This window comes from Trichechus manatus, unplaced genomic scaffold (assembly GCF_000243295.1).
Source record: "Trichechus manatus latirostris isolate Lorelei unplaced genomic scaffold, TriManLat1.0 scaffold00257, whole genome shotgun sequence".
Lineage (NCBI taxonomy): Eukaryota > Metazoa > Chordata > Mammalia > Sirenia > Trichechidae > Trichechus > Trichechus manatus.
In genome coordinates this window covers 1,404,988-1,425,708 of record NW_004444193.1, presented here as the reverse complement: position 1 = coordinate 1,425,708, position 20,721 = coordinate 1,404,988, and positions in this window count along the sequence as shown.

Here is a 20,721-nt window from a genome sequence, read left to right as displayed (position 1 = left end):
TTGCCTCATATGTATTTGAAAGCTGGACAATGAAAAGAGAAGACAGAAGAAGAATTGATACATTTGAATTGTGGTGTTGGCAAAGGGTATTGAATATACCATGGACCACCAGAGGAATGAACAAATTAGTCTTAGAATAGATAACAGTGGCATGCTGCTTAGTAGCAAGGATGGTGAAACTTCGTCTTCATTTTGGACATATCATCAGGAAAAACCAATCACTAGAAAAGGCATCATGTTTGGTAAAGTAGAGGGTCAGGGAAAATGAGGAAAGCCCTCAGTGAGATGGGTTGACACAAACGCCACAACAATGGGTTCAAACATCAAAGATCATGGCAATGGAGCAGAACTGAGCCATGTTTCCTTGTGTTATACATAAGGTGGCTGTGAATCAGAGTTAACTCAACAGAAACTAACAACAACAGATAGCTTGCTAGCTACCAGCTAGCTAGATATAAATAGACAGACAGATAGATGAGAAAAAGTCAGGGCTCTTGCTTGCAGGAGAATGTTGAGGGCAGGCTGATAAAATGTGGAGGGAGTGCAGGAGTTTAAAATTATCATTTTGCAACCGTCACAGTGAGACTGAATCAGGCAAGAAACACTAATAGATTCTAAATCCAGAGAGAAATTTAATGAGGAATAGAATCTTTGCATGGCCTTAAAAGTGCCTTCCCATGTACCACTTGTTAGTTTCAAGTGAAGAAAGAAAATAATATTTATAGTGAAGAAATAAGACAACACTTTGATCTGGTGATCAAAAGTAATATCACCACGAGAAACAATTGGACATCATGTACCTACAGATGTGGTTCTCTGAGAAGAGCATTTCACCTACGTAGTATTCCAATGCAGAATCTGACTGTAATCAAAAGGCGGCGTCAGAGAAAAGCAAAATGGTGAGTGTTCCATTGTTTGGTGCAGGGCGAGGAGGGTAATATTCTCCTACAATGTCAATGTCATAAAAGACATAGAGAGGCTGTGGAAACATCCCAGATTAAACAGAGCTAAGAGATGTGGGAGCCCTGGTGGTGTAGTGGTTAAGAGCTTGGCTGCTAACCAAAAGCTCAGCAGTTCAAATCTACCAGCTGCTGCTCAGAAACCCTATGGGACAGTTCTACTCTGTCCTATGGGTTGGAATGAACTCAATGGTAGTTTGTTCTTAATTGTATCAATGTAAATTTCACTGAAATTAGTAACTGTACTGTACTGTGTAAGATCATAGCCCCAGTCTTAGAAAAATGTACACTGAAGTATCTAGGGGTAAAGGGCCATGATACGTGTGTATATACATATATGTACATATCTATATTTGTATGCAATAGACATAGTCAGAGATAAAGAGGTAGCTATAGATACATACATGGAGACAGAGAGGGATGATAGAGCAAATGGGTAAAATGTTAACAATAGGTGAATTTGGATAAAGGACATTTGGGGGATTATGTACAATTTTTATTTTTGCAACTTTTCCGTAAGTTTGAAGTTATTTCCAAATGAAATTTAAGATATAAATAAAGTAGTGGTGACTCATGCCACAGTGTGGCAGCCACAGCTGTATCATAGTTCCGCCTGCCTCCTGTGCAGGGCATGGCAGGAGAGGGCTGTGGGTGTGAGGTGAAGAGGACACTATCTTACAGAACCACAGCACCGTCATCACTTTCAGTGAATGGACATTGATACAGTACTTTTGTCTAATCTACCACTTGTGTGTCACTTTTGGTAGTTGACCTGATAATGTCCTCAATACCATTTTTCCCTCTCTAGTACAGTCTCAAGTCTAGAAACAGGTATTGCATTTAGTTCTCATGTCTCTGGATCAGGAGCCAAAACCTGCATGTCTGGTCCTGACTCGGCGGATTAGCTGTGTGGCCTGAAGCAAATCATGTGACCTCTGCGAAATAAGCACCCTGACCTGGAATTTTCCTAAGATCCTTCTGTGATTTTGTATCTTACACTCACCACCACTCAGCGCAAACCGACTGATTAAACACTTCACCATATGTCTCCAGTGAGATGGCCATAGAGGATATGAAATTTCCAATGTGTTACGTTTTCCCCCTTGCTACTTAACTTTTGGTATTGTTAGGTTGGATTCTAAGGAAACTAGAGGTGGTGGGTGGTGTATGTGTGTGAGGAAGAGAGAGAGAGAGAAAGAGGGAGAGAGAGGAGGAGGAAGAGAAGGAGAATGAGAGGGGCAAGGGAGGGAAGGGAAGACAGAGACGGTATTTTTTCTGTCAGCAAGAACAACACATACAAATGATGACATTTAAAAATCTGTAGCATTAACTCACAAGTAAACCAATGACTTCCATTTTGTCAAGTGCTTTGTAATTTTGAAGAAATTTCATATCCTTTTTCTTATTTCAGGGAGCCCTGGTGGTGCAGAAGTTAAAGCACTCAGCTGCTAACCCGAAAGTTCAGCTTTTCGAACTCACCGGCCACCTGGTAGGAGAAAGATGTGGCAGTTGCTTCCATAATGATTTACAGCCTTGCAAACCCTATGGGGCAGTTCTACTCTGTCCGATAGCATTACTATGAGTCAGAATTGACATGATGGCAGTGAGTTTTTGGTTTGGTTTCTCATTTTATCTTTCAAAGTACCCCGGGAAGCAATCAGGCCAAGCAACGTTAACCCCACACTACAGATGAGAAAACGGGTTACCCACTGCAACTCACTGCCATCGAGGCCTTTCTTCTACAAAACAATAGACCTCTACTCTCAAAAGAGTCACTTTCATGAAAGGCAAACAAAGGCTGAAAAACTTTTCTTTTGTTGTTAGGTGCCATCAAGTTGGTTCTGACTCATAGCCACCCTAAGTACAACAGAACAAAACACTGCCCGGTCCTGCGCCATCCTCACAATCGTTGTTATGCTTGAGCCCATTGTTGCAGTCACTATATCAGTCCATCTCCTTGAAGGTCTTCCTCTTTTTCAATGACCTTCTACTTTACCAAGCATGATGTCCTTCTCCAGGAACTGGTCCCTCCTGATAACATGTACAAGGTATGTGAGACGTAGTGTCTCCATCCTTGCTTCTAAGGAGCATTCTGACTGTACTTCTTCCAAGACAGATTTTTTCATTCTTTTGGCAGTCCATGGTATATTCAGTATTCTTTGCCAACACCACAATTCAAAGGCATCAATACTTCTTCTGTCTTCCTTATTCAGCGTCCAGCCTTCTCATGCATATGAGGCAATTGAAAACACCATGGCTTGGGTCAGGTGCACCTTAGTCCTCAAGGTGACATCTTTGCTTTTCAACACTTAGAAGAGGTCTTTTGCAGCAGATTTGCCCAATGCAATCAGTCTTTTGATTTCTTGATTGCTGCTTCTATGGGCGTTGATTGTGGATCCAAGTAAAATGAAATCTTTGACAACTTCAATCTCTTCTCTGTTTACCATGATGTTGCTTATTGGTCCAGTTGTGAGGATTTTTGTTTTATTTATGTTGAGGTATAATTCTTACTGAAGGCTGTGGTCTTTGATCTTCATCAGTAAGCACTTCAAGTCCTCTTCACTTTAGCAAGCAAGGTTGTGTCATCCACGTATCGCAGGTTGTTAATGAGTCTTCTTCCAATCCTGATGTCCTGTTCTTCCTCATAGAGTCCAGCTTCTCAGATTATTTGCTCAGCATACAGATTGAATAAGTATGGTGAAACGATACAACCCTGACGCACACCCCTCCTGACTTTAAACCACACAGTATCCCCTTGTTCTGTTCGAACGACTGCCTCTTGATCTACGTACAGGTTCCTCGTGAGCACAGTTAAGCGTTCTGGAATTCCCATTCTTTGCAATGTTATCCATAATTTGTTATGATCCACACATCCGAATGCCTTTGCATAGTCAATAAAACACGGGTAAACATCTTTCTGGCTTTCAGCCAGGATGCATCTGACATCAGCAATGATAGCCCTTGTTCCACTCCCTGTTCTGAATCAAGCTTGAATTTCTGGCAGTTCCCTGTTGATGTACTACTGCAGCCACTTTTGAATGATCTTCAGAAAAATTTTACTTGCATATGATATTAATGATATTGTTCAATAATTTCCGCATTCAGTTGGATCATCTTTCTTTGGAATGGGCATAAATATGGATCTCTTCCTGTCAGTTGGCCAAGTAGCTGTCTTCCAAATTTCTTGGCATAAATGAGTGAATACTTCCAGCACTGCATCTGTTTGTTGAAATATCTCAGCTGGTATTCTGTCAACTCCTGGAGCCTTGTTTTTCTTCAATGCCTTCAGTGCAGCTTGAACCTCTTCCTTCAGTACCATTGGTTCCTGATCATATATATGCTACCTCCTGAAATGGTTGAGAGTTGACCAGTTCTTTTTGGTATAGTGACTCTGTGTATTCCTTCCATCTTCTTTTGATGCTTCCTGTGTCATTTAATATTTTCCCTGCAGAATCCTTCAATATTGCAACTCAAGGCTTGATTTTTTTTTTTTTTTCAGTTCTTTCAGCTTGAGAAATGATGAGTGTGTTCTTCCCTTTTGGTTTTCTATCTCCAGGTCTTTGCGTATGTTATTAAAAAAAAAAAAGGCTGAAAAACTTTTCTAGAATAGAAAATTTAAAGAACCATGACAATGAAATTTAGTATGTGATACTAGACTGGATGCCTGGATTGGGGTGGGGGGGAAGTTGCTATAAAGGACATTACTAGGACATTGAAATATGAACAGTATTACATATTCCAAATTGCCAAAGGTTCAATTTGGACTTCATATTAGGTAGTATTATATCAATGTTAAATTTTCAGAATTCTATCATTGCACCATGGTTATACAAAGGAATGCCTTTGTTCTTAGGAGATACATACTGAAGTATTTAGGAATGAAGGGCCATAATCTCTGTAATGTACTTTCAGTTGGCTCAGAAAACATAGCAGAAAGAATAAAAATACTGTGCATTACTAGTGTATTGTAATTATATATATATAATATATACATATAAAAAGAAAGCAAATATGGCAAAACCTAGCTGAAAGGCATATAGAAGTTGGCTGTAATACTCTTGCAATTTTTCTGAGGCCTAATTTTTTTCAAAATAAAAAGTTTAATTAAATAGATAAATAAGAAAACATCTGATAGAACCCTCTAGGAAGTGTCAGATTGCTCCTTCTATTGTTAAAAATAATCAAAACCCGAAGAAATTGAAACATACTGTTTATTCTGAGCAGTTATTCTATATGCATATAGGGAGACCATTCTGATTCCCCAAAAATGCAGATGGCTCGAAGTAGGATAGTTACAATGAGGCTTATAAAGAGAAGAGGAGGGAGAAGAATAGAAGATCAACAATTGGCTAATCTTAACATGATTGGTTGAACCCTGTTGTTTTTGTTGTTGTTAGGTGCCATCTAGTTGGTTCCGACTCATAGTGATCCTATGTACAATAGCACAAAACACTGCCTGGTCCTGCTCCATCCTCACAATCGTTGTTATGCTTGAACCCATCATTGCAGCCACTATGTCAATCCATCTCATTGAGGGTCTTCCTCTTCACTGACCCTCTACTTTACCAAGCATGATGTCCTTCTCCAGGGACTGGTCCCTCCTGATAACATGTCCGAAGTATGTGAGACGATGTCACACCGTCCTTGCTTCTGAGAAGCATTCTGGCTGTACTTCTTCCAAGACAGATTTTTTGGTTCTTCTGGCAGTCCATGGTGTATTCAATATTCTTCACCAACACCACAATTCAAAGGCATCAATTCTTCTTCGATCTTTCTTATTCATTGAACCCTGCCCTCCCCTTTTTACTGAGATCAACTGATACCAGATTACTAGGTGGTCTCCGGCATGGCAGCTAAAAGTTTGGTTTTGTGGGTAAGAAAAAAACCTGAAAATCAAAATAAGATGCCTGTTATTAATTTTTCTCTTTGACCCTAGTATTTTAATTACTGTGATAATAGTGTGTTGTATTACTGCTTCTGTTATTTTTATTACTACAATAATACTGTCTTCATCTGTCATTATTGAGAAATGTGATAATTCACAGATGTGGATTTTCTAAAACAGAAGCAAAAACTAACGGGGGTAATGTCTACAGGACAGTGGTGGAACAAGGCCTTCTTCTCTGCAAAGTTGCACAGTTAGGCTACATAGAGGAGAGGCCTCTGTATTGAGATAAGTATTGAAGGGTGAATGAAGAGTTCACCAAGTGTCATGTATTCAATTGTGTCTCCCCAAAATATGTGTCAACTTAGCTAGGTGATGATTCCCAGTATTGTATGGTTGTCCTCCATTTTGTGATCTGATATAATTATCCTCCATTTTGTGATGTATTGTAAATCCTAACTTCTGCTTGTGGTTATAATACCATTTGTGAATGGGTTGTGTTTGTTATGTTAAGGAGGTAGGATTAGGTTAGTTTATTATAATAATGAGGCAGGATTAGGGTGGAATGCATCTTGAGTCACCACCCTTAATTGAGTCACACCCTTGCTTAAGCCACACCTTTTATTCTACAAGAGATTAAAGGAGAGAGAAGGGAGCAGAGAGGAGAGGACCTCCTACCACCAAGAAAGAAGAGCCAGGAGTGAAGGGTATCCTTTGGACCCAGATTCCCTGTGCTGAGAACCTCTTAGACCTAACGAGGATTGATGCCAAGACACATGGAGGTCTCCAAGGAATGCCGGGCCTATAGACGAAAGGAGACAAGGAATTTCCTCCAGAGCTGACAGAGATAGAAAGCCTTCCCCTAGAGCTGGTGCCCTGAATTCTGAATTCTAGCCTCCTAATCTATGAGAGAATAAATTTCTGTTAAAGCTATCCACTTGTAAAATTTCTTCTATAGACGCACTAGATAACTAAGACACCAAGCATGACCTGAGTAGTATGTATTACTCAATGTTCTGCACCTGAGATTCATAAAAGGCAAGTGAAAAAAAAATCTATATATATATATATAAGAGTGCTTGCCACATGGGAAGCTGGAGGCAATCAGCAGAACAGGAGAAGCAGAGGGAAAAGCTCACTCTGTGTAGATGTTTGAATCAACATGGCATCATGCTTCTCACATCATTTATAAAGCAATGGTTGGTTGTGTGTGTGCATTTGTGTGTGTGCTTGTGTGTATGTGTTAATTTCGACAAATATGAATTTCCAGATCTTCAGTTTGGATAGGTACATAGAATGCACTCCTACAAAAAAAAAAAAAAAAATTTCAGAATCGAGGAATCAGAAAATAGAGAATGAAAAGAACATTAAAAATGCCGTATTGGATTCGTTATGAAACAGAGAATGCATTATTTAAGAAGAGCAAGTGAGGTAGGAGAAAGTTCAAATATTTCCTCTGAATAAAGAGCAGAAAAGCTACTTTAAAAGATCTTTACACAAAATACACAGGGGAATCTGATTAAGATGGTTATTCTTGAAAGGGATGAAGTGAACCATCCTCTATAGAAAAATCAACCCGGTAGTTCTGGTGCACAGTACATCCAGAAAGACATCCACTCACCACTTCAACTGCTTTGGGGTAAGTCTGGTTACTGATTGGTTTCTGAGAAAGGAAGACGCTCTGAACTCTAAGAATTATTGGCGTAGAAAACAGGTTAGTTGGTGGTAAGTCTTGGTTTGCTAAATTGTCCTAATCTTTTAACTCACAAGCATTTCTGAAATGTTCCTCTGGAGTGTGGGAAGTGTGCTAAGATCACTGAGAAGTCACAGGTAAAAGGACACACCTTCAAGGACACTTGAAAGCATTTTTATGTTCAAATAAATATATGAAATAGAATATCACATTCATATGGAATTTTTAAGATAAATCATAAAACTTTAAAGAAATCTCACAACTTTAAGTACTTCGAAACTTACACTCTCTCCCGCCTCCCCCACCAAGATACTGTGCACTTTCTTTCCTTTGCCCTTACAGACAAGTACTTTATCATCTGCAAAGCAAGGGGGAGAACTGCACTTAGGTTGGAATCGTTGGTAATACAGAAACCAAACCCGTTGTTGCCGAGTCGATTCTGACTCATGGCAACTCCATGTGTTACAGAGCAGAGCTGCTCCAAAGGGTTTTCTTGGCTGTAATCTTTATGGAAGCAGATTGCCAGGCCTTTCTTTCATGTTACTGTTGGGTGGGTTTGAACTGTCAACCTTTAGGTTAATTGTTGTTGTTGCCGTTAGGTGCCGTTTAGTCGGTTCCAACTCATAGCCACCCCGTGCACAACAGAACAAAACGCTGCCCGGTCCTGTGCCTTCCTCACAACCATTGCTGTGTTTGAGCTCATTGTTGCAGCCGCTGTGTCAATCCATCTAGTTGAGGGTCTTCTTTTTCACTGACCACCTACTAGGTACATACCTGTCTTAGTCTGGATTCTCTACAGAAGCAAGGTCAGTGAAGAGTATCTATCTATCTCTCTATCTATCTATCTGTCTATCTATCTATCTACCTACCTACCTATCTGTCTTATTTCCTTGAGATAAATTTCTCAAGGAAATGGCTCATGAAGTTGTAGAGACTGGCAAGTCCCAAGTATGTGGGTCAGGCATCAGTCTGGAGACTTCTCCTGACTCACCATACCTTAGGGGCTGATGAATCCAAGATTGACAGTTAAGACAGCTGGCTGCTGGCTCACAGGCTATGGAAATTGACAAATCCCAAGACTGGCAGGCAATACGACAGGCCGCTGACTCAAGTCCCAAGAACTGGAGGTCAGATGATGATGAACTCGATGCAGGACACAGAGCAAAAGCCCCCAGGCTTTGCCAGAACATCCATATACAGTGGATGCAGGCCACACTCCCGAGGAAATTCCCCATACAACTGACTGGCTGATCACATCAGATCACATCATGGAAGTGATTACATTATATCACAAAATGGAGGATAACTACACTATTACATAACTGCCAAATTACATCATTACATAATTGCCAAGCTACATCATTACATAACTGCCAAACTACATCTTTACATAACTGCCAAACCACTGAGAATCATGGCCCAGCTAAGTCGACACACAATCTTAACCATCACACTTACCTAAATTCCACCTGCTAAAAGTAAAGGCCACTCTTCTTGTTAGTGAAAATAAAAGGATCAAATCAACATCACTCAGAGCATCTGTAATCTACTAGCATCAGACTTCATCTAACTTCAAAAGGAGGGATGAGAATGAAGATTAGCACAAAGTTGATTCCTATGCAGTAGAGGTCAGACATACCTCCACTCTCTAACTTTTTCACCATTTCTGACACCAGCTGTCCTCGCCTCCCCCCATGGCACTCTACTTCTCTGCTGGGTTCGATAATTTGTTGCAATGGTCACAAAGAACTCAGAGACCATACTCACGATTACATGGCTTAAGGGGCTACAACTTGGGATCAGGATCAACTTGTAAGTAAAAGGATACAAGTAGGTGACGGGATATATATAGTTCTTCAGTCAGGACAGCTTCCAACCAAGATAGCTTTCAATTTCTTCACTGCCTTGCTTACAGGCAGGCGACCCTTATCTTACCTGTGCCAGCTGACAGGCCCTTCTCTGGACCTTTGCCCTGCTTGGGCAAGGGTTTCAGCTCTTTAGCTCAGCTGACAAGTGACCAGAGGCACACCACTCCACCAGCAAGCCTCCTGCCAAAAGCGCTTGGCTCTCTCTTGCTCTATGGGTCAGCAAGCCCACTGCAGCCACCTCACACTGGTCTCCTGGTTCCCGCTGCTCTACTGCTGCTGCTGTTGCTTGCTGTTTCATGCCATCTTCAGTGTTACAATTCTCTTTCTCCTGGTTCTAGGAAGTTCTCAGCACAGGGACTCCAAGTGTATTAGTTATCCAGAGCTGCTATAACAGAAATAGCACAGGTGGATGGTTTGGGTAAACACAAATCTATTCTTTCACAGTTTAGGAGACTAGAAGTCCAAATTCATGGCACCAGCTCCAGGGGAATGCTTTATCTCTGTCGGCTCTGGGGGAAGGTCCTTGTCATCAATCTTCCCCTGAGTCTAGGAGTTTCTCAGTGCAAGGACCCCAGGTCCAAAGGACGTGCTCTGCTCCTGGTGCTTCTTTCTTGGTGGTTGGAGGTCCCTCTTCTTTCACTTGTTTTCTCTCTTTTATATCTCAAAAGAGATTGATTCAAGATACAGCCTAATCCTGCAAATTGTGTCCTGCTTCATTAACACAACTGCCTCTAATCTTGCTTCATTAACATCACAGAGGTTAGGATTTACAACACATAGGTAATTACATCAGATTACATAATGGAGGGCAACCACACAACACTGGAATCATGGCCTAGCCAAGCCGACACAAATTTTGGGGAGAGGGGGCACAATTCAATCCATAACACCAGGTCCAAACGATGTATTCCTCTCTAGGCTCTTCTTGATGGTAGTTAGGTCCCCCTCAACTCTGTGGGATTGGCCCTTATGTAAGCCTACTCCTTGTCAATTTTCAGGCATAGTCTTCCCACCATAACCACAAACTGACCAATCCCCTCGGTAGATCACAATCACTTAATCTGCATAGGAAGCAACTGTGATGGTTAATGTTATGTGTCAACTTGGCTAGGCCATGATTCTCAGTATTATGTAATTATCCTCCATTTTGTGATCTGATGTAAGGGGAGTTTTCTTGGGAGTGTGGCCTGCATCCAATATAAATGGATGTTCTGGCAAAACTCTCTCTCTCTCTCTCTCTCGATACTGCATCAGACTCGTCATCATCTGACCTTTGGTTTTTGGGACATGAGCCAGCAGCCTGCCATCTGACCTGCCAATTTTGGGTTTGTCAGCCCCTGCAACCACATGAGTCAGAAGAAGGCTCCAGCCTGTTGCCTGACCCATGGATTTGGGACTTGCCAGCCTCCACATCAGTGTGAACCATTTCCTTGAAATAAATCTTTCTCTATATATAATTTATATATATATATGCTTCACTGGTTTTGCTCTTCTAGAGAACCCAGCCTAAGACAGTGACCAATTCCTGCAAGATCACTTAATCCTACTGAGTGGTTTTATGCACCCTATTTGCATAGTAGACTAATCAATTCCTTTGCAAGACTGTGGCCTAGCCAATCACTTCGGCAGAATTATAAACCCAAGGTCAGAAAGGTCATATATAAGAGAAACCCATTGCCCCACAGTCAAAAAAACCAAAAACCAAACCCACCGCCATTGAGTCAAATTCGACTCATAGCGACCCTATGGGACAGGGTAGAACTGCCCCATAGGTTTTCCAAGGAGTGGCTGGTAGATTCGAACTGCTAACTTTTTTGGTTAGCAGCTGTAGCTCTTAACCACTGTGCCACCAGGGCTCAAGCATGCCATCAAAAATCACTGATTCAAAGATACTTGCACTAGAGGGGAACTTGGCAAGCAACCCACGCCTCTCATTTCACACCTGAGGAAACTAAGGTTCACAGTGCTGAATTACGAGTCAAGATGAAAACAGCTGGTAGAGGTGAGAGCCAGAATTAAAACCTAAGTCTCTAGATTGCAGGCTCAGGGTTCACAAAAATATGCTATCTAAAAAGAAAAAAACAACTGAAGACACCCTTTCTCTACATTATTGTTTGTTAATCAGACTATGTCCCTTGGAATACAAATTCCTCAAGTCATTAATGAATGTTATACACGAAAAGGGTTCCAGAGCTAAATTTGTAAAATGTTAGATAATTTGATGTTAAGCAGAATTATTCACAAAGAGACTTCTCAAAGTTTTGCACCAATATAGTATTATATTATAAATCCCAGAGAGAGAGAGAATTTCCCAAACATATTTGACTCTAGAACCCTTAGTTTAGAACACAGACTCCAGAGCCAGATAGCCTTTGCTCAAATGCTGTCTCTAATAGCTATGCCATTTTAACAAGCTATTTAATCTTTCTGTGCCTCAGTTTCTGGGTCTGAAACATTGGGTCAATAAAGATACACACTTTTTTTGAGTTACTAGGAAGATTCAATATCTATTGAATAAAAGTGTTTGCTATTGTTGTATTATTATACAGTTGTTATTTTAGAAGACTATGCATTAGCATCTCAGCGACCTCGATCAGGTGTAGCAATCTGAAACACTCTGCTCTAGATCAGTGGGTACCCAAATGACAGACTGCCAGGTCCTCACCTCGAGATTCTGATGCAACTGGTCAGTGATGGGGCCTCAGGATTTACATTTTTAAAAACGTTTCAGATGATTCTGATGATAACACAGCTTTGGGAACCGCTAATCACATCAATGCCGTTTCTCTAGGCTTCTCATAAAGGCCTGTATTCAAAACTTCAGGAAACTTTCTCCCCTTGGTATGTCAGAACTTTGGAGACTTAAGTGGAGACAGGAGAGGCAGGCTAGACGCACCCAGCATCTCTAGTAGACTTGTCTATGATCCCTCTAGTCTGTTAACAAACCACTTATTTATTTCAATGAATTAAATGACATAAAAACATTCTACTTCCTTTTTACTCACCAAAAGAGCAGTCTACTGCGTCACATAATAGCCTCTGTTCACCAAGATATTTTTCTACCATGTTTATGTAAATGTCACCTAGCCCCAGCTTGCATTTGTATGATTTGTTTATTCCCTCTAAATGATTTAACTAGCACTAATCTTACTGAATGTCACCCTGCTGGTATACTGTACTTGGCTTTTGTGGTGGGTTTTTTAAATAGGCAATGCAATATGTGACTCACAAATCAGAATTATATCAAAGAGTATACACTGCTACTCCAATTTACATTCGCTGTTCCAATCCCCCACCGTTCTCTATGGCAACCGTTTTATTAGCTTCTTTCTGAAAGATCACAGTCATGGAAACCCTATGGAGTGCAGCTGTACTGTGACATGAGTCAGAGTCAGCTCGACGGCAATTGGTTTGGTGTTTTTTGTGTGTATCCTTCCAGGGCTTCTTTATGCAAATATAAACAGCTAGAAATGTATATTCTAATCCCTCCCCGCTTTCTTACACACAAGTAACAAAAAATGTACTGTTCCTCACCTTGATTTTTGTTGTTGTTGTTTTGTTTTCCTTACCTTGATTTTTAACTTAACAACTTCTGGAGCCCTTTCATTGTCAATACATAGAGACCATCCTTGTTCTTTTTTATACCTGCATAGCATTCCATCATGTAGACTATACCAAAAACCAAACCTGTTGCCACCGAGTCAATTCTGACTCACAGTGACCCTACAGGACAGAATAGAACTGCCTCATAGCATTTCCAGGGTACAGCCTTGGAAACTTTATGGGAGCAAACTGCTACCTCTTTCACCCATGGAGCAGCTGATGGGTTCAAACCACTGACCTTTCGGTTTGCAGCCAAGTGCTTAACCACTGCACCACCAGCGTTCCTCAACTATACTATAGTTTATTTAACTAGATCCCTATTGATAAGCATTTGGGCTGCTTTCCAGCATTTTGCTACAGCAATGCCATAGTACCTAACCTTGTACGTGAATGTCTCTGGTGAATTGTTGTTGTTAGGTCCCCTTGACTCAGTTCAACTCATAGCAACATTATTAGAACAGAACAAAACACTGCCCAGTCCTGCGCAATCCTCACAATCATTGCTATGTTTGAGCCCATTGTTGCAGCCACTGTGTCAATCCATCACCTTGAGAGTCTTCCTCTTTTTCGCTGACCCTCCACATTACCAGGCAAGATGTCCTTCTCCAGGGACTGGTCCCTTCTGATAATATGTCCAAAGTAAATGAGAAGAAGTCTCGCCGTCCTTGCTTCTAAGGAGCATTCTAGCCGTACTTCTTCCAAGACAGATTTGTTCATTCTTCTGGCAGTCCATGGTATATTTAGTATTCTTCTTCTCCAACACTATAAATCAAAGGCATCAATTCTTCTTAGGTCCTTCTTGTTCATTATCCAGCTTTTGCATGCATATGGGGCCCTGGTGGCGGAGTGGTTAACCATTTGGCTGTTAACCAAAAAGTCAGCAGTTCAAATCCACCAGCCTCTCCTTGGAAACCCTATGAGGCGGTTCTACTCTGTCCTACAGGATCACTATGAGTGGGAATGAACTCGATGGCAATGAGTTTTTTTTTTGGTTCTGTTTTTTTTGCACGCATATGAGGAGATTGAAAACACCGTGGCTTGGGTCAGGTGAACCTTGGCCCTCAAAGTGACATCTTTGCTTTTTAACACTTTAAAGAGGTCTTTTGCAGCAGATTTGCCCAGTGTAATACATCATTTGATTGCTTGACTGCTGCTTCCATGGGTGTTGTGGATCCAAGTAAAATGAAATCCTTGACAACTTCAATCTTTTCTCCATTTATCATGATGCTGCTTATTTGTCCAGTTGCGAAGATTTTTGTTTTCTTTATGTTGAGGTGTAATCCATACTGAAGGCTGTGGTCTTTGATCTTCATCAGTAAGCGCTTCAAGTCCTCTTCACTTTCAGCAAGCAAGGTTGTGTCATCTGCATATCACAGATGTTAATGAGTCTTCCTCTGATCCTGATGCCACATTCTTCTTCATATAATCCAGCTTCTTGAATTATTTGCTCAGCATACAGACTGAATAAGTATTATGAAAGGATACAACCCTGACACACACCTTCCCTGATTTTAAACCATGCAGTATCCCGTTGTTCTGTTAAAATGGCTGCCTCTTACTTTATGTACAGGTTCCTCAAGAGCACAATTAAGTGTCCTGGAATTTCCATTCTTTGCAATGTTATCCATAATTTGTTATGATCCACATAGTTGAATGCCTTTGGAGAACAAAGTCCCAGAAATGGGTATTCTGGGTCAAAAGTTGCATCAGCCAAGGTCCTAGCTAGAAAGAGAATTTAAATAAAGAAACTTTAATGAAGTCTTACAGAGGAGTGGTCAGGGAAAAGCGAACAAACAAGACCAGCAATAATACGAAGCTGTTATCCTTAGGGCCAAAGGGGCAAGGAGAGAAAGTGGTGGTATCAGGATGCAGTGAGAAGCAGACCTTGGAGAGGGGCCTCCCGGTACGAGCTGTAGTCACGGAAGGACAAAGCTATTGCTAGAATTTTCCAAACATATACACTAAAACCTGCAAAAGCCAGAACCTGTGTAAGGTGGAAACCTGTCAGAGAAGGAAGATTAAAATATTTTCCACTAACGGAGAGTGATAGAAAAGTGGTAAGACTACACCCTGTAAAGGCAGAAAACTTGTGAGACCAGGAAAAACAAAGCAGTCCAGTCGAGTTCCAGCTCTGACAGGTTTCACTGTAGTAAAAAATGTTATCTATCTTCTAAGCATAATATATTTATATAAGATTTGAAAATGATTTCCTTTGTTATTAATTATATTTCATCATTATGTGCTAATTATTGCCCAGACACAGGTCTGAGCTGGGAACAAATATTCAAAGCTTTCTTCCCACCCTACAGTTTCCTGTCAATGCTTCCCATTTGTCAAACTCAACCAAAGGCAGCTGCAAAGAAACCTGGGTGAAGCCTTTCAAGATAGTTAACCTTTCATGGTACGGAGCAGTACAGAGACAAGCAAAACATGGAGCATATGGGGACAAAAATCAGGTAATTTGCATAAAAGGTAAATGTATTTAAATATATATGTATACCAAAAATAAATAAATAAATAAACCAGGTGCCGTTGAGTTGTTCCCAACTCCTAGCAACCCTATAGGATAGAGTAGGACTGCCCCATAAGGTTTCCAAGGAGTGGCTGCTGGATTCGAACTGCTAACCTTTTGGTTAGCAGCCATAGCTCACTATAGCTCTTAATCACTTGTATATATGCATATATATACACACTCACATATATGGAGTCCTGAGTGTGCTAATGGTTCAGGGCTGATGGCTAGTCAAAGAGTTGGTGGTTTGAACTCACCCGGAGGCACCTTGGAAGACAGGTCCGGCAATCCTGTGAACTTTCGGAAGCAGTTCTACTCTACACCTGTGGCGTTGCCATGAGTTGGAATCCACTGGATGGCAACTAACAACAACATAGATACGTATGTGTAGCGAGTTTCTGTGCCCTAAGTGTTGTACCGTTTTGCAGTCCCAACAGCAGCAGGTGAGAGTGACTGTTTCCTAGATCCTCATTCATAGAGTAAGTGGTCAAATCTTCGGCTTTTTGCTAGTCTGATGGGTGAAATACGGTATATTAGTTTAGTCTTAATTTGCATCTTGTTTTCATATGTATGAGGCCATTTGTATTTATTTTTCTATACACTTAAAGAGTTTTTAATTCTTTCCTTTGTCACAACTGTAAGCTGCTCTACCTAAGTTCATAAACCACTGAAAGAGTTATAGGAAATAAAAAAACGAGTATTCATTTCCACGTTCACGAACCAACAGGGCACCGAGGAGACCTTATAGCTGTTCCTCAGTTGGAGCAGTCCAGGCTATGCCCTGGTTCAACACAGTACCAACAGTCAAGTTTTCTCCATCAGTCAAACCAAAACTGCTGTTGAGTCCTCTTGTTTGGAGAAATAGGAGACTTGATTGCCACCTTTAAGGCATCTATATTATCTGTCATTCTTTTAATCCTGGATGGGAACAAATAGATTGACTTTAAAATGTTATATTTTCTCACATGTCAACAAAGAGAAATGTCATGTATACCATGATGCTTCCAAATACTTTTTTTCACACAGTCCTACTATTTTGTAAACTGAATATAGCTATTTCATATATTGTGAAAATTAAATTGATTTTGTATTTAAATGCTGAATTGATGAAAATTATTCTATAGTCAAAAATGTTACATCTGTGCTGAGCATAATGTACATATATAAGGTTTGAAAAAGATTGCCTTTGTTTTCATTATCTTTTGTCATTGTGTGCTAATTATTGCCCAACAAAATTAGTACACAGTTGCTAAACTTTATGGGGAAGCATATGTCATTTAAAGTATAACTGGAATTAAACCAATATTAGAAATTCAGCTGACATGAAATTACATTATCCTCTGCAAAGCTACTAACTAGAAGGTACTTGAAAGTTATTACATTGATTATGATACCATAAATATCTGTAAAATAATGAATTTTTTTGCCTGAGCATACACATATTTTCTCTCTCTTTTATTCCTAATGCAGGGGTAAGCAGAAAGGACATTTTCATCCAGCCACTCCATGTAGGCTCTTAGCCAATAAAAGGAACACAGACACTAAAGAATGATCATAGAAAACACTAAATATATCACTTCCCATTAGCACAGAACACATCCTATTTCCTGGTAGTGGAAATTAGGCCATGCTGATGTGAGAGACCAATAATGAGAACATAAAAATTAATACCCATCACTAAGATAAGTTTCAAGTTTCCAAGAATCAACCTAATTCTTTTTTTTATATGCTAACTGGTAGAAGATGCTAGAAGACTTTTGGTGAAAGAAGAAGAAAGATTTTACAAGTAACACCTGGAAGCAGGAATGTGGGAGCAGGTATGGAATGGGTCTAAGAAAGGGGAGATGACTAGCTAAGCTGCTAATGTATCTGGAATGAGTTGGATACTCAAACACATCAAACCAGTTCAGGCACCAGCTGTGACATAAGGCCTTATAACTAGGGCAAACTATTCGTTTTCTATACAGACAGCACACAATAAGAGAGAGCTCTGGGTAACTCAGCCTATTCAGAACAAAAGCTTGACTTCTCCCAACTTGTTCCTGCTTCGTTTGTTGAATTTACTGAAGTCAACCCCAGTTCCATCCCCAGAAGCCACCTCGCCCCCCACCATCATACTCATCCCTACCACCTGATTGATTTGGTTTCTTCAGATTAACCTTTGGTGATCCTCCATAGACATGGTTTGACTATGTTCTATAGCTTTATACACTCTTGACATTTCTCCAAATGGGTTCCAATCTCTAGCCCCATCCCTAGAATGATGATCATTCATTAAGTTGAGACTCTTACTTGTTGGTTTAATCTTGGCAGTGGGGTCTTCATCGGAGGCTAGTGAGGCCCTCTCAGTTCAGTCCTCCTGCCTCCTCTTTAATAATGTCTGAAGAGACCTTATAAAGGATAAATAAGTAAATAGAGCTTATACAAAGCTGAACCTATAAGAGGATGGCAATAAAGTACAATGTGCTAGACAGCTAACTAAATTATAAATATGTATAAAGCTAACAACCTATGACATTCAGGTATGACTATAGTTTATCCCCATTTTACTGATGAGAAAGCTGAAGCTCAGGGTTTTCTCTGAGAGACTTGCCCAAAGTCCCAAAGCTGAACCCTAAATTCATACCTGGTCATCAGATTCCAGAGCTGACATTCTTAACTACTACAGCAAACTACCTCCCAAGACCCTAATAGGAGAAGGGGATAGAAACAAGACTCCAATTATACTTCAGAGAGGAAGAGAATTTGGTATCATTATGAATCCTTGTGAATGTCTCGTAGAGAATGCATGTCATTGTTAAGAATGCATAAGGCATTTGCTGGTAACTGATAAAACCAGAAAAGCAAAAGTGAGCACTTTTCTGTTAGCAATTGTCACTGTAACAAGTGTTTAAATTCATTGGGAGTCATGTGATCATTAAGTCGATCTCCTGGTTTAATGCAATTATTTCCCAAAGTATCTTCAGAGGAATAGCAGTCCTGAGAGATGCCCCTTTCCAAAATAATTTTATGGCTAAATACTTTTGGGAAATACTACATGTTCATGGAATTTCAGGATGCACTTTTGTGTGTAAATTATTGTTATGGATTGAACGTGTATCAACTTGGCTAGGCCATGATTCCCAGTATTGTGTGGTTGTCCACCACTGTGTGATCTGATGTGATTATCCTTCCTATGTGTTGTAAATCCTAACTTCTGTGATGTTAATGTGGCAGGATTATAGGCAGTTATGTTAATGAAGCAGGACTCAATCTACAAGATTAAGTTGTATCCTGAGTCAATCTCTCTTGAGCTATAAAAGAGAAAAACGAGCAGAAAGACAGGGGGACCTCATGCCTCCAAGAAAGAAGAGCCAGGAGTGAAACTGTCCTTTGGACCTGGGGTCCCCGCACTAAGAAGCTCCTGTTGTTGTTGTTAGGTGCCACTGAGTCGGTTCCAATTCATAGTGATCCTATGTACAACAGAACAAAACACTGCCTTGTCCTGTACCATCCTTATGATCGTTGCTATGCTTGAACCTATTGTTGCAGTCACTGTGTCAATCCATCTACTTGAAGGTCTTCCTCTTTTTCACTGACCTTCTACTTCACCAAGCATGATGTCCTTTTCCAGATCCCTCCTGATAAGGCTTCCTGATAACATGTCCGAAGTATAATGAGACAAAGTCTCACCATCCTTGCTTCTAAGGAGCATTCTGGCTGTACTTGTTCCAAGACAGATTTGTTCATTCTTTTGGCAGTCCACGTTATATTCGATATTCTATGCCAACACCATAATTCAAAGGCATCAGTTCTTTTTCGGTCTTCCTTATTCATTGTCCAGCTTTTACATGGACATGAGGCGATTGAAAACGCTGTGGCTTGGGTCAGGTGCACCTTAGTCCTTAAAGTGACATCTTTGCTTTTTAACACTTTAAAGAGGTCTTTTGCAGCAATTTGCCCAATGCAATGCCTTGTTTGATTTCTTTACTACTGCTTCCATGGGTGTTGATTGTGGATCCAAGTAAAATGAAATCTTTGACAACTTCAGTCTTTTCTCTGTTTATCTTGATGTTGCTTATTGGTACAGTTGTGAGAATTTCTGTTTATTTTGAGGTGTAATCCATACTGAAGACTGTGGTCTTTGATCTTCATCAGTAAGTGCTTCAAGTCTTCTTCACTTTCAGCAAGCAAGATTGTGTCATCTGCATAATGTAGGTTGTTAATGAGTCTTCCTCCAACCCTGATGCCCCATTGTTCTTCGTATAGGCCAGCTTCTCGGATTATTTGTTCTGCATACAGATTGAATAAGTATGGCGAAAAGATACAACACTGACGCACACCTTTCCTGACTTTAAACCATGAAATATCCTATTGTTCTGTTCGAATGACTGCCTCTTGATCTAGGTACAGGTTCCTCATGAGCACAATTAAGTGTTCTGGAATTCTCATTCTTCTCAGTATTATCCATAATTTGTTATGATCCACACAGTCAAATGCCTTTGCATAGTCAATAAACACAGGTAAACATCCTTCTGGTATTCTCTGCTTTCAGCCAGGATCCACCTGACGTTAGCAGTGATATCCCTGGTTCCACGTCCTCTTCTGAATCCAGCTTGAATTTCTGGTAGTTCCCTGTTGATGTACTACTGCAATGGCTTTTGAATGATCTTCAGCAAAATTTTACCTGCGAAGCTGCTAGACCAGGGGAAGATTGAGCTATAAAAGAGAGAAACTTTCCCCTAGAGCCGTCAGAGAGAGAAAGCCTTCCTCTGGAGCTGGCACCCTGAATTTGGACCTCTAGCCTCCTAAACTGTGAGAGAACAAACTTCTGTTTGTTAAAGCCATCCACTGTGGTATTTCTGTTACAAGCAGCACTAGATATCTAAAACAATTATTTTGAGAAGCTCTACAGTAAGGGTAACTATTTAACTGTTCACCCAATATTAAAATTCATGTCTTTCAAACACAATTGGGGAAATGTTATTTTATAATATTGAAGGAAAAAAAAGTAACATTTGCTAAGCACTGTTGTCTATGTTGGAGCCCTGGTGGCACAGTGGTTAAGAGCTTAGCTGTTAACCAAAAGGTCAGCAGCTGGAACCCACCAGCGGCTCCTTGGAAACCCCATGAGGCAGTTCTACTCTGTCTTATAGGGTCACTATGAGTCTGAATCAGCTCGACAGCAACGGGTTGTTTTTTTATTTTTATTTTTGGTTATC